Source organism: Urocampus carinirostris, chromosome 10 (assembly GCF_059441175.1).
Source record: "Urocampus carinirostris isolate Australia breed hairy pipefish chromosome 10, RoL_Ucar_1.0, whole genome shotgun sequence".
Lineage (NCBI taxonomy): Eukaryota > Metazoa > Chordata > Actinopteri > Syngnathiformes > Syngnathidae > Urocampus > Urocampus carinirostris.
The window spans coordinates 10,391,777-10,406,095 of NC_142358.1; the positions used below are offsets into that span (position 1 = coordinate 10,391,777).

The 14,319-nt window shown below is 39.6% G+C and overlaps 1 protein-coding gene across 1 annotated transcript in view; it reads left to right on the top strand.

Annotated features, from left to right (window-relative positions):
- The first annotated feature begins 226 nt into the window (after positions 1-226).
- Positions 227-14,319, top strand: part of fat3a (FAT atypical cadherin 3a) — a 228,471-nt gene continuing 214,378 nt past the window's right edge. Inside the window, exon 1 of the mRNA XM_088346268.1 lies at positions 227-353. The gene's annotated coding sequence lies outside the window, so the exon portion shown is untranslated. The remainder of the gene's footprint in view (positions 354-14,319) is intronic.

Genomic DNA, 14,319 nt, shown 5'->3' on the forward strand with positions numbered 1-14,319 from the left:
GTAAAAATGACTTTTTAAATAAAGTAACAAGTAACTATGCCTTATTGATTTTTACAGTAAAGCACTCGTTGTATTTTTGTCCTCATTATTTGAACAAACTTAATTTATTATTTATCGTGGAAGTAAAGCCAGTCTGCTGTCTTCTCGCTAGGGCGCGCTGTGCCCGCGCACTGGTGCGCGCAACAAGGCGCCTTCGACCGTCACGTGCACGCGGCAGCAGCGGAGGAGAAAGCTGGCTGCAGAGCAACCACACAGTAAGAGAAAAGCTCGTTTTGCATATCACTTGTGCCGCTGCGGATGCTACTCTTACGCAAGACGGACTTTCCCCTTGCAACCTTTCCCCTCATGCACAGGTAAGTCCCATGCACTGAGCTGCATTTATTTCATGGTTCACGTCAAGTTCCAAACATGCACGCGGACGCGGGGAGGGAATGAATGACGAGCATCGCGGGTTTCTGCTACCGGTGATGCGATTTTTTATTGTATTATCATTATTATTATATTTTAAATTTTTTGTTTTGGAATGTCCTTTCAAATGTTTGCTGTGCACCTCTAATTTTGGTCCCCATGTCCTGAATAGCAGGGTGGAGGAAAGAATGGATGGAGAGTGATTTCTGATGATTGGAAGGCTGAGCACGAGGCTTTTGGTCTCCGTCGCATGGGACTGTCCGAGTACGGGCGCCATCCAGACCACAGGACCGTGTTAGGATTTTGTGGCAGTTTTTTGGGGTAATCCATTCCCTGTGGAATGTTACTTACTATTAAGAAAACGTGCAGGAGTGCACAGCTTCACTAGGGTGCAGGTGTGTGCTGCATACCCAAATATGCATGTATTTGAATGGGTTGCATTTGTTTAAAAAACTGAGTGGATGGATGTTCCATATCTTGTGGTGCATTCATTTAAATTAACAAAATGGGCCAACTCCTGTTTTTTGCAAAATTGATTTGATCTGCAGGCAAGCATGCGGATGCATTTAGAAGGGCCGGTGTGACTTGTCCCAGTTGGATCTCCATTGTGAAGGTTACCAGCAGTCATAAGAGGACTGCTGCGGCAGGTCGGCAATATTTACAGTCTAGTTTCTGCAAAACCCATCAGGATGCATGGGACCAAGCTTTGATTTCTCCAAAGCGGTTATTTATTTTACTGCCTGGCTTCTCAAATTACAAAAATCATCATATGGACGTTTGCACGTACACACACAAACACTCCGTATATACATATGTGTGTTTAGTGTCATCTTCTCATCTTTCAACTGGCTGTCTGCCAAACAAGCGCGCAGCTGTATTGCTGCTCGGTGGGCTTGTGTTTGCAGCACCTTCTCATTTCAGTCCCCAATCGCCTCCTCCTCTTCCACCCCATCACCGTTTATCCTTGCACCTACTTTATCACCGCTCTCACTTAAAATATCTTTGCACTGGCCCGACAGTAGACCATCTTGCTGTCCTAGTCTGCTTGATATTTTCAGTGCATAACTTAGAAGAGAGCCTCCAAGTGTTTCTCATACTGCTAAATAGCCTTGAGTTTGTTACTGAAAAACAGTAATTATAACAGTCACTAGTTACTTCATTTTTTTGAATGAATGAAAACATCGAACATTATAAGATAAAAACAGGATAAAAACAATGACTCAACGACAAAAATAATGTAACATAACATGTTCGAAAAGGGGTAGTAAGAAGCAGACTCTTATTTCCCCTACTCCTTCTCCTTCCCCATTAATTACATTTTACAGATAGCCCCTCTTTTGTGTCTAAACATAACACAATCTCACGAATATACATATTACATAGGTCAGATATCAATAATTATAATAATAACAATAGTAACATATTTTATACACTAATCATCGTAGTACCCATCCCTCAACATCATAATGCCACTAGTCACCAAACATCACTGCGATACCAATGATTATAACAACAATAGCAATAATATTAATAATAACAGTTATGATATAATAATAGCAACAATAACAACAAAGTTAACCATAGTTATAAACGCAGTATTTCCAATCTACCGTATCACTCATATCCCATTTTCTTCATCTCTGTATTCTGCCAGTAATGTTTTTTTGTATTTGAATTTGAACACGTGAATAGTTGGACATTGTTTGATCTTATCTTGTAAATTGTTCCAAATTTTGACTACACACACACACACACACACACACACACATACTTTTCCTGGTGGTCCTCACTTTTTGGATTTTGAATTTATTACAGCCCCTTAAGTTATGACTTCACTCTTTCCGAGTGAATAATTTTTGGGATGTTTTCTGGCACTCTGTTTTTGTTGACCTTAAATAGCAGTTATGAAGTGAACAAATGTACTAAATCATCCAATTTTAATAATTTGGACTGCAGGAATAAAATATTAGTATGATCCCGATATACTACCCTGTGTATGGTTCTAATTGCACATTTTTGGAGGGTAAAAAGGGGCTGTAGTGAACTTTTTTAATTATTGCCCCAGACTTCTGCACAATATGTTAAGTATGGCAGAACTAGACAATATAATAAATACAATGCATTATAGTTTAAAAGGAATTTGGCTTTATTATTTGCTGAAATGCTTTTAGATACCTTAGTTAAAAAATCACTCCATTACCCTCAGAGTATTGACACCAGAAAGTAGCGCTTAACACCAAAAGTAACTATCTAGTTACAAATGACCATATTTAGTCATTGGGAAGCTGACTCCCTAAAACTGCTTTAAAATAGTCACATAATAACCTAAATAGAAGTGTACACCAACCTGTGGAAACAATGAACCCTTCATATTTCTTGACTTTAATAATTTTGAGAGCTTGCAAACGAACACTTAACCAACACACTCCATATTCATGTAGTCTCTGGGCTTCAAACAATTTTAAGATCTTCTTCTCCATTTTTGGGTACTTTCCAAGCCGTTTTTTTCCCCCCCAGGCATGGAGTATTGCAAAAATAATTTTACTTTTATTTTTATTGCCAAAATCAATGAATTTCCATGCGTGTTTTCTCTCACTCCAAAAATGGACTCCCTTGCTGCACCCCCTCTATTTACTAGGTGTGGCTTGCCAGAAGCATTGACTTACACTCCATATGGGTGAATACAACTGTTGCATCCATTGTATATGGTTTATAGCATTTTGACCATGGGGCATAATATAGAACGTAAATGTCCTGGAGAAATCAACCATCCACATGAGGCTTTTTAGTGCGTGATCCGGAGTACGGTGCGTTAAAATATTTTGTATGAAATTATCCCGAATAAGGGAAACTCCATGTACGCAGTATAGCAAACGGATTACTTGTGTATGTTTATATATAGAAAAAACTGCTCATCCCTGGTCGAGTGGTGTTTTTATTACCCTCTGTTTCGGGTCCTCTTCCAGAGTTTGAAAATCCTGCGCAGTATCTTTATACTGTATATGTAGTCCAAAATTGAGTGGCGACCCATTCAGTGAGTACACACAATTTGGGAAAGCACCCTTGTCACCCATAAGACCTTAATCTTATCAGACCTGTCCATGCAAATAAGAAAACACTCGAAATCTAGAAATTCAGAGAAAATAAATCGTCATTATTTTGAGCTAATCCCCTATTCTGTTCTACTGTATGATGACAACAAAGGCCATTCATTCATTCAAAACAAATTAAGGCTATTAAAATAAAATAATAGTACTATAATGTGAGTCGAACTATGTTTTTTCTTTTTGAATTTTCAATGCCATTTTACAATGAATATGTTTTTGTTAACGCACACATACTTTGGTGGCTACCTAAGTAGGCGCAGCTGCCCTAAGGCAGACCGACAGAAGCACTGCTACCAAGTAGGCTATGTGCTTGAAGTGCCTTGACCACAGACGGACCCAACAAAGGGGGGAACTGAAATTGAACAGGCAACCACATAGTAACTGAATCACCTGCTGAATACACAGAGATTCAGCCACAACAATAATTATGGTATTTTCTTAATGCCAATCTCAATAATGTTTTTGGTTGGGAATGCAGTCTCAAGCATACATTAACACATATAACCAGTGTGTAACCTGTTACTTAAAAAAGTAATTACCTAAAGTTACCAATTTCTTTATTTATAAATTATTTGGGTTATTCCTCTAAATACTGCCACCAAAAAGGAGTGCGTAACTTTGAAAATTACCATATACTCGCATTGAGCTAACCTCCTATATATGATTAAAACTACCCACATAATACAAAATAAAGTGTACACAAACAAGTGGAAGTGATGGAGCCTTCATATTTCTTGGCTTGTGCAATCTTGGGAGCTTGCAAACTAACAGTTGAGAAACACCATATCCATTTTGGTTTTTGTTTTCGAAACACTGAAGTATTTCCTTCTTGATTTCTGAGCAATCTCCATGTCGCTTTTATTCTCCAGGAATGGTGTATTGCAAAAATAATTTGATAAATAAAAAGACCTAAATTCAACAATTTTTTAAAGTAAATCCTCTGCTCACATTTGCCATTGTTTTCGCGTTGGTTTGTTGTTCCTGCATTAGTCGCGCCCCCGTTCCTCACACGCTGCTTACCATTCGCTACTGGTGTGGTGTCACCCAGCCAAATATGCCCAAATAAGTGCACCCCTGATTACAGTATTCTATAGTTGTACATTCAGCTTAGAGGCTAGTATATACAGTAGACAAAATATCTTCATGAGCAAATATTTAGCACTCTCATACTCGTGCTTGAGATGGCGACAACATAACTGTTCCTGAATCCTGTGAGTAAGTATAAACATGCCTGCCCTTCGTAGAGTTTCTGGCAGATCGAGGGTTGTAGGTGACAGCCTAAACGGTGTATTCAGTAATCCGAGGACACTATAATTCATGATCCTGATATATTAATAATTGCATAACATCGCAGAATTTGCACCATGAAGTAACCAAAGTAAAGCTACAAAATGTTATTAATAACGTGTTGCAGTACTCATTACTGAAAATAGTACCGTGTTTTCCACACTATAAGGCGCACTCCTCCAAAAAAGGCTTTGGTGATGTTTTTCCCATATGCATAGAAGGTGCACTGGACTATAATGCGCATGGAAATAAAACTACAGTATAAATGTTTGAAACTTTTATGTCGAACATGACAAAAACAAAAAAACAAATTAAAAAAAGAAAGTAAAACACACAAACAATGCTAACGTACATGTCCAAAAGGGAGTAGGAAAAGGCATATGCTTATTAAATCCTACCCCTTTGACTTCATTCATAATTGTGTCCCAAAGTTAGCTCTTCTGAGTCTTTACAAACACCTCTCGAATATACATATTTACAATGCCTCTGTTGATACACAGTATCTTCATTAGCATCATCATCATCATCATCATCATCATCATCATCACCAGCAGCATCATCATAAGGGCTAGTTTTCCCCAAAGATTAAAATCGTATGTATTTGTGCATTGATTAAACAGTTGGAACAAATCATTGTTCACTATTGCATAATATTGGATGAAACAGGAATCAATCCCGGAAATAGACCACTAAGGATACAGATGACACATGAAAAGGCATTCAGTTTTACCTCATCATCACACTTTATTTAATCATGGTACCAAATTGTTAATATCATAATTGGGCTGGGCTGCAAGAATATTGTCAGACATTATACCGGTCCATGGTGCAGAAAAGTTCGGGGACCGATGAAATAAATGATTGTATTGTGTATTGTACCGCTCTCGGACAAACATTATTTTTTTAACGCATCAATTTCATTGTGTGACGTTTGATGATTTGATAATATTCACGAAATAAGAAGAATGTCAAAGTATCTGTCCCATATCAATACTAATATACCACTTTGTCTCCCTCCTGCAGTTAATTGAGAGTGTTGAGGCTTATTTTGACTGCCATTTTTGTCCTAAATATCCATCCATCCATCCATTATCTGCATCGCTTATCCTCAGTAGGGTCGCGGGGGTGCTGGAGCCCATCCCAGCTATATTCGGGCAGTGGCAGGGGACACCCTCAATCGGTTGCCAGCCAGTCGCAGGGCATTGTCCTAAATAATGGTTTGAAAACAAGATGTGAGCAAATCTTTTTGTTAAGAATGTTACAAAATACTGAAAATTAGAAGGATGCTGACCCATTTTTACCTCCGTCACAGACGATGCTAGGCGAGAGAAAGAAGTGCGCATAGCTCCGACGACTCCTACCGCTCACCCCCTTGTCGGGCATTTTTGGGTGTTTGCAGTTGTTTCAGTGCAATTTCATCATGAAGTCTCTTAACAGTAAACATATGTTGTTCAATCAGCTTCCATATAAAGGTTTTTTTTTCGAGGTACAGCCAAAACGGGGTCTGTTAGTGTGACACACTGACTGTAAACTATAGTTGAGACTGTGCCCTGTACATACTTGACCGAATTGTTTGATTTTCAGCTGGAATTTGGCTAAGGATGTACCAAAATAGGCTTTGTGCACTTAAAAGTTGTAACAATACAGAGAGGATTTACAAAAGCTTAATTTTATCTTCAAGCCAGGTGTATTCATCAAAGAAGCCATATCTGGCCCGCGAGCCATTAGTTCCCGAGTCTGGACCTCTCCCCGCTGTGATCCGGATTCGATTCCTGTTGCATCCAATGTTATGGAATTGTGAACAACCATCCATGTCGCTAGTGGCCTGTTGGTTTCGACTCGGTGCTCTTACCATTGCTAGTTGGTCAGATTCCCGTCGCCACTGTTGTTATGCAATTGTGTCGTCAGCGCTAAAATTTATCGACTGTTCAATAATTGCTCAAATATGGTGACACACGTTAAAATTTTTGGCCAATTCAGGGGTTTTGGGTGCACCAAATAGTCTGGAAAATACGGTAATTGCGTTTCTGGAAGGCGTTCCTTTCTAACGTGTTCCTTTGTATCGCGTTAGTCCCAACACTGTCTCAATTAGTTTTACAGCCATGCTATTAGCGTGTGACCGAATGAGCAATAAGTGTCTGCAAATTACAGACATGTCCGCCTTTTCCTTCTGTTGAACATCTTGGATTTAGTGTGTTTCAACAATCGCTGTAGGCATACAGTACATCCACATTTTGAGGAGTGGTGGTGCGAGCGAGTCCCTTGCTGCAGTGGCTGACCTCCTTGCCAAGCTCAGTGACCTCCACACAGAGAAGGAGAGGGAGGCTGTCCCTCTGCTCGTTTTGTTCTCATTCTCCCCTAGCACTTCGCTCCACAGGCTGCCTTCTTAGAAATGGCATTAGCACAACCCCTCCTCTCTGTTCAGGCCTCCACCCTCCCCCACTTTTCTCCTTCATATCTGGGGTCCCGGGGGCTTTGTGAGCGTCTGTTCGTGCCAAATGCCAGCACTCTTCTTAAAGCACCCCCCCTCCACCTCAATCTGAGTGTGTTGGAAAGAAGGTGAGTTGGGGGTTTCTCTGGATCCCCTTTCCATAAAGGCTGAGGAGGGGGGGAGCTTGCCCTGTTATGTATTGCTGGATGCTGCTCCTTCCCTACCGTCTGAGCCGTTGGGTAGCGAGAGTGTGTGTTTTGTGCAAGGTCCCACTATTGTTCTCGACAACTGCTGGAATGCTGTTGAATGTTGGCATTGGCAGTGCAGCATTATTGTGTGTCTTTGTCATTTTCATTGGGGTATAGACCATTTTTGACCCTTTTGTGAGGTTGCCCTGCATCACAAAGAACCTGCTTGTCTTCCCCAAAACACTGTTTGCTGTACACATTGTAGGTGACTGGAAATGTGGTGTGGTTTTTTTTATCAACGACGAACAAAAATATTTTTTTTGAATCCTTAAAAAAAGGATCATTTTCTCCAAAAGGTATTACCTTATTCTAAAACATGCAATGTGTGAGGAAATTGTACATGTTTTTTTGCATAAAATACATACATATTTTATTAGTAAATATTCCATTTATTTACATCATGTCAGAAACACTGCCATGCATGTAAGCCAGTCGCCATATGGGTTTATGTGTTAATTAGTTGAAGAGGTTATGAGTGTTAAAAGCCAAGTTTTGGTAGTTTTTGTGGAGAATGCCTAGGCATTTTGTCGCAGGTAGATGCAGTAATAGTTCAACAAAGGGCGAGCAGCCAAAAACGGGATAACTGTCATAAAAGCCAACAGAGACCCTCCAACTGAATGGCTAACCGAGACCGATCAACGAAATTCAGTAGCAGACTCGGCTAAAATATGCAAGGCGGGCCGATAAAAAAAAAACACAGTGAGCGGCCAGGCTAACCGGGAACCAACAACAAAAAACAGCAATGGCGACACATGCGAAACCAAACAGGTATGAACCAAGGGACATAACAAAACAAGCGCTAATGCCAGGCTAGGCGGCTATCGATTGCCAACAAAACAGTAATAAGCTGTATACTGTTTATTACAATTGTTGATCGTTTCTAAGCTGCCTTTCATGCTGTGTTAATGGGATGCACCATTTTAAAAGTGTTGCGTTCCTTCAATATCTGATGATTAATTTAATCTTATCAAAGTGTTACATTTGTTTTATTAAGAATTTTATTTTATCTGAATATTGAAAGTCCGCTCTTAGATTTCAAATGAATTGTAGAAAAGAGCTAAAGCTTTTTAAACTTCTTAAAAGACACCCATGTGCTATTTTTTGAATGTTGTATTTTTTTGTACTGTAAATGGCGCACCCATGGCTTTTATTTTAAGTAACCATGGAATGGCTTTCTTCAATGTTTACTGGTTGATTAAATTAGTCTATATGTACAGCTACAGAGGATGTTTTGCGAGTGGCGCCCTTTGGCAGCATCCAGTGAACATATTTGAAACTGAAATTCATTGTTTGATACAAGGCCTCTCCTTTTTCTCTTGTGCCTCTCTCAGCATTGTCTCTTTGGCCACAGAATGCTTTAGTGGGTCACATTCGGCTCGCGGGCCATGTGTTTGACCAGTGTTCTAGGAAAAAGGCACTCAAATATGTAGCAGGTGCTTAGCCATAAAGATAAACAACGCCTCCTGAACTATCATATTTTTTTTTTTTGTGTAATTCAAATTTTACGCATGTCTAATTTACAACTCTTTTCCAGTATTTGCACTGTATGAACACTGTCTTTAATTGCAGATATAACATTTTATTGTATTAGACTAATTTTGTGGCAGATTATTGAGTACACATTGGCCCAATGGCTTACTTGACCAAAAGCCAAATCATAAAATGAAACTGTGATTGTTATCAGACTCAAATTAATTATACATACAGTACGCAGTTAAAGACTACCATTACGGACCATTGTCGCTTAACAACGCACATAAATTCTGCAAACCTCTTTATCTTCTATCATGCGGCTCCTCAATAATTTCAGCCAACACAAAGGCAAGTGTCTGCTTCTTATTTACTCATTTCTGCATACATAGAAAAAGGTTTAGCAGCTAGGTGTAAGAGAGGGAATGCAGAAACTAAGGCAGAGGTACTTAAAATAAGAATGATATTTATTACCAAACCAGGAACAAAGTAACAAACAAACAGGGGTAAGGAAACAAATGTCGTGTCCACGCGAAATAAATTCTGTCAATGTCCAAACCAGAAAAGAAGACCAGAATGAAAAAGCATATGCAAGGACCAAAGTAACAAAAAAGGAAGTCACAAAACTGCCACGAGCGGCTGCCTTTTCCAGCAGCTGCCCTGTTGTTTTATTGTTTGCTCCTATCTTCGGTGTTTTTTCTTCAGGTTTTGACAACTACACTATGGGTTACTTCTATCCTATGGACATGGGTTTTAACGCACAAGAAATGCGTGTATTCAAGGAATATCAACTCCTTGCCCTGAGGAATTCTCGTGCCGGCGTGATGAAGGGGCCTATCGTGGAGGAAAAGCCGGAGCTGGCGAAGCGGCTAGCGGCGTTATAAGTCTTCGGTACCGTCCATAATCATGGTAAATGCGAACTCACGACCAAATAAGATCATCGAGTGCTTTTGGAAAACATCGAAGCGCACAGGGAGCGCAGTTGCTGTGTTTTGCGGAAACGTGGCTCACGTTTAGCATTCCGGACGCTAACGTGTAGCCACCCGGAGCAATCCGGCTTCAACGCCGCTAAACAGAGACACGAAAGCCGGGGGGAGGTGCCGAGGTGGTGTGTCCCAGGATTTTCGCAAAGAGAAGTTCTCCATCTGCCGCAGGGATGTCGAATTTTTGGACTGGCGTGACGTCATCCACTTCGCTACAAGCACCCCTCGGGCATCATGTTCATCTGTTAATAAACAACAGGGTAGACTGCTGGAAGTGTGAATTTCCCTACGGGGATGAATAAAGTATCTATCTATCTATCTATCTATCTATCTATCTATCTATCTATCTATCTATCTATCTATCTATCTATCTATCTATCTATCACCAATTAGGACTCGACTCTGGACAGCCTTCTCCACTGTTAAGTTTGAGCCCCTGATGCGAGAGTGTGGAATACTTAACGTATTTTTTTGACGATAAAGCGCACCCAAAAAACCAAATTGGCCAGAAAATTGAACTAAGAATCAACCGATAAAGGTTATTCAGGGCTGATAACGATACAGATTATTAGTATTAAGAAGAATCAGATAACCGACATTTGGAGCCAATATTCAGTTGTTCTAAAAGCTTAGAAATTGGCGTAAGACATTTTTAATAATGCAAAAAGACACAAAGACTATTTGTTCTAAATTCACTTAAAACTTTAATAGTGCTTGAAACATTTTACAGTAAATAAATAAGAATTGTAACAGCACCAACATGACGAATAAGTGTGGTATTCCATCTGTAGTCTACCAAAGCCACACAACACATTATGTGTGTCTGGCTTTGTAAACAGTAGAAAGACAGATTTGAAATTAAATTCAAACATTTATTTACACAGGGAAATCCAATAAAACCGGGATCTCATTCACAATGGTTATCTGGTCAGTAAACAACTACGCACAATAACCATGCTTTACCGTAAGGCTACCATAGTACACTATAAACATGCATTACAATAAGGCCACCATAGCACGCTATATAAAGCCAACTTGTGTACAACTAGTTGACGTTGTAAATATTATCGCACTTACCTACATCGGGTCAACTCAAGTGTTGGTGACATTCGCAGGAATATGTCTTAAAAAACTCATTTTATTGACTACGATCGCTTTTTTATTTTGATCACATTAATCAATATGGGGCAGCGGGACAGTGGTTAGCGCTTGTGCGGCACAGTTCTGAGGTCATGAGATCGAACCTCCTGTGTGGAGTTTGCATGTCTCCTTGTGCTTGCGTGGGTTTCCTCCGAGCACTAAGGTTTCCTCCCACATTCCAAAAATATGCATCTTAGGTTAATTGGCCAGTCCAAATTGTCCCTAGGTGTGAACGAGCAAGCGAATTGTCTGTCCCTGTGTGCCCTGCGACTGGCTGGCAACCACTTCAGGGTGTCCCCTGTCCACTGCCCTGAGATAGCTGGGATGGGCTCCAGCACCCCCGCGACCCTACTGAGAATAAGCAATATTTCTTGAAAAACACACTATACAGACGAATAAGACACTCATTCTATCGGAAGAGCAGTGCTGAGGATAATAAGAAAATCGGAGTTCGCGTTTAGGGGACATTTCCGTCTAGGTTAATCACAAAGGGTGGTGGAGAGAAAAAAAAGACCCTAAATGCGAATCTGAAAAATATTCGGATATTTAAAAAATATTAGTGACAGCCCCATCTCTCGCTCCAGTCTATGACTGCGCAGTGGGCTTCCTGCTTCAGTGGCTCCGCCCCTTATTGCTTATCCAATCAGAAGGCGTGGGGCGGGTAGCATATGAAACAAAAGGCAGGAGAGTAAAACAAAAGTTTGGATCGGCTGTTGCTTGGTGTTGTGTTTAATAATCTGCTTAATCGTTCTAATAATATACCGATATCCGCCAAATTCCCAATTATCGGTGCCGATAATCGGCCCACCCAATAATGTGTCGACCTCTAATTTCCACGCGCGCCTTATAACCTGGTGTGTCTAAGTATGGAAAAAATTGTAAATGCATGCAGGTGTATTATCATATTTGTGTAATTACTGATCAGTCAATACTTATTGCTGACCAGCAGGAAGAGCACCAAATCCTAACCACAAGGCCCCTAGGGAAATGGGGTATGTGAGAAAAGGCAATAGGTCTTATTTCATTGTCACACTATTTTTAGTTACTATAACACATATACATGTTAGATAAATGAAAAAACAGAAGGTGATTGAAAAGCTGTAGCATACTTTGTTTCACTTTTTTTTTAGGTCACACGAAGCATATTATTGTTGAATACGCACGGCCATGTATTTATATCTTTCATGATGACAAAATTACTTCCCACAATGCATTTATTTTCATCCAATTCAAAATCTCGTGTTTTAAAATCCAGCTTTTCTATTTGCCAAAGAAATGTGGTGTAAAATCCGACGACAGGTCATTTTAATTCAAACAAATGTTAAGAACCGTATTTGGATCCCTGCTTTTCACCATCCTTTTTCTCTTGTTGGTTCAGCATTCAGACCCCCAAACCTTTTCTATGAAGTGCACAGGCATGAGTTTGGATTTGCGAGCTCGTTTTGCACAGGCACACAATGTGGTCACATAGAAGAGATCATATAACTGGCCTGGAGGTGTGTCTAATTGAGCTGAAAATCACGCTCCAAGTGATAAACAAACACAACATGGGTAGCTTCCGTAAGGCTACTGTTTTGTACTGCAACAACCACTCGAGGTTTTGTATCCCCTTTAAGACTTTTCTCTTTTAATGTTCCTAACTGTCGTTTTCTGTATCTGATTGATTAAATAGTCCATTATTTTCTGCGGTGTATTCTTAGCACTCTATGCCAGAAGAAGAGCGGATAAGTAGTGGCAGTCGTTGGATCATGCATGTAGAACTGTTTGTCTATGCCACAGTTAATAATTTAGAAACCCAAACAAGTCTTGGCATTCTGTTTGACAGACTGTTGTTTGGTACTGCGTGGAGTGAGTTTGTGAACATGAGTTAATGGTCACGTGTGTTTATTTGTTTTGAAGACACAGTTCACGCTGTTTGTAGTTCCATGCACAAGACAGTGATTTTCACGCATTTTTTACAACCACAAGCATTTCAGTGATTTTCATTGGTGGGTTTTACAGGCCCACAACTATAATTGCACCTTAATAATATAGTTTGTAAGAAGAAGGCATCACCATTGTGTTGAATGTGAAAAAAATAAACATAAAGATGACAATAGTTTACAGTGTTCATTTTACCTCTGAAAAGCGATGGGTCCCGAGGACTCGCATGCTCAAAAATCTATGGATCCCAACAGAGATCTATGGGTCCCCAAAATTTAGTGTCATCGAGGTTGAAACTGTAAATCGGCGACAAATATATAAATAAACAAATATATATATATAATATATATATATATATATATATATATATATATATATATATATATATATATATATATATATATTCATTCAGTTTTAATCATCACACTTAATTGGTAATACAAAGCAGTTATCACTTCAGATTTTTCAGTTTACAAAAATATTGTACATTATACAAAATAATATTGCTGAAATATTTGTCTATATATTCATGCAGTTTTTACCACTTCAGATTTTTCAGTTTATATATTCATCGTGGTTTGCTGTCCCGCCACAGTTGTAATGCCTTCTCATTGCAGCAACGAAATTTCCATAGCTAATTTGCTGTTTTCATTGTCGTTGTGCCGATCCAATGTGCTTTTCTGAAAGTTCGTAATGCGAAATGATTTGTGCAATCCAGTTTTTTTGTCACGCTGGGTGCACGCATCACAGAACATGTAGCCTCCATTATCATCCTCATCATAGCGTTACCAGGAATATAATTGAGTCCATTTTGGCAGAAAAGTCCTTTTCTTGCTAGGAGTATTCTTTTGTTTATCTTTTGTCAAATCGTTCGCTTCAGAACACGTGTTTTCCTTGCCTTCGCAGTCATCTGAAGGATTTCTCCGCCGTTTTTTCGTGCCGTTGTAACCACTTTCTGTATTATGTTTCGACTTACAGTGGAACCTCGGTTCTCGACCATAATCCGTTCCAGAACCCTGTTCTAAAACCGATTTGTTCGATCACCGAAATCATTTTTCCCATTAAAAATAATGTAAATCGTTTCAATCCGTTCCAACACACTGAATGTTTACCTTGAATGTTTAACGTAAACATAAAGCTAACCCAGGCTAATCGTACGTTCGCGTTATCGTAATCTTCTGTACGAAAGATTACGCTAACATGAACGCGTAAAAATAAAAAAATCAGGTCGTTTACAAGTCATTTATCACCTGGGTCTCCACAACAAGTGGTGAGTGGTTCATTGGAAAGGGGGCTCCGTTCCAACACCCTGAATGTTGGGC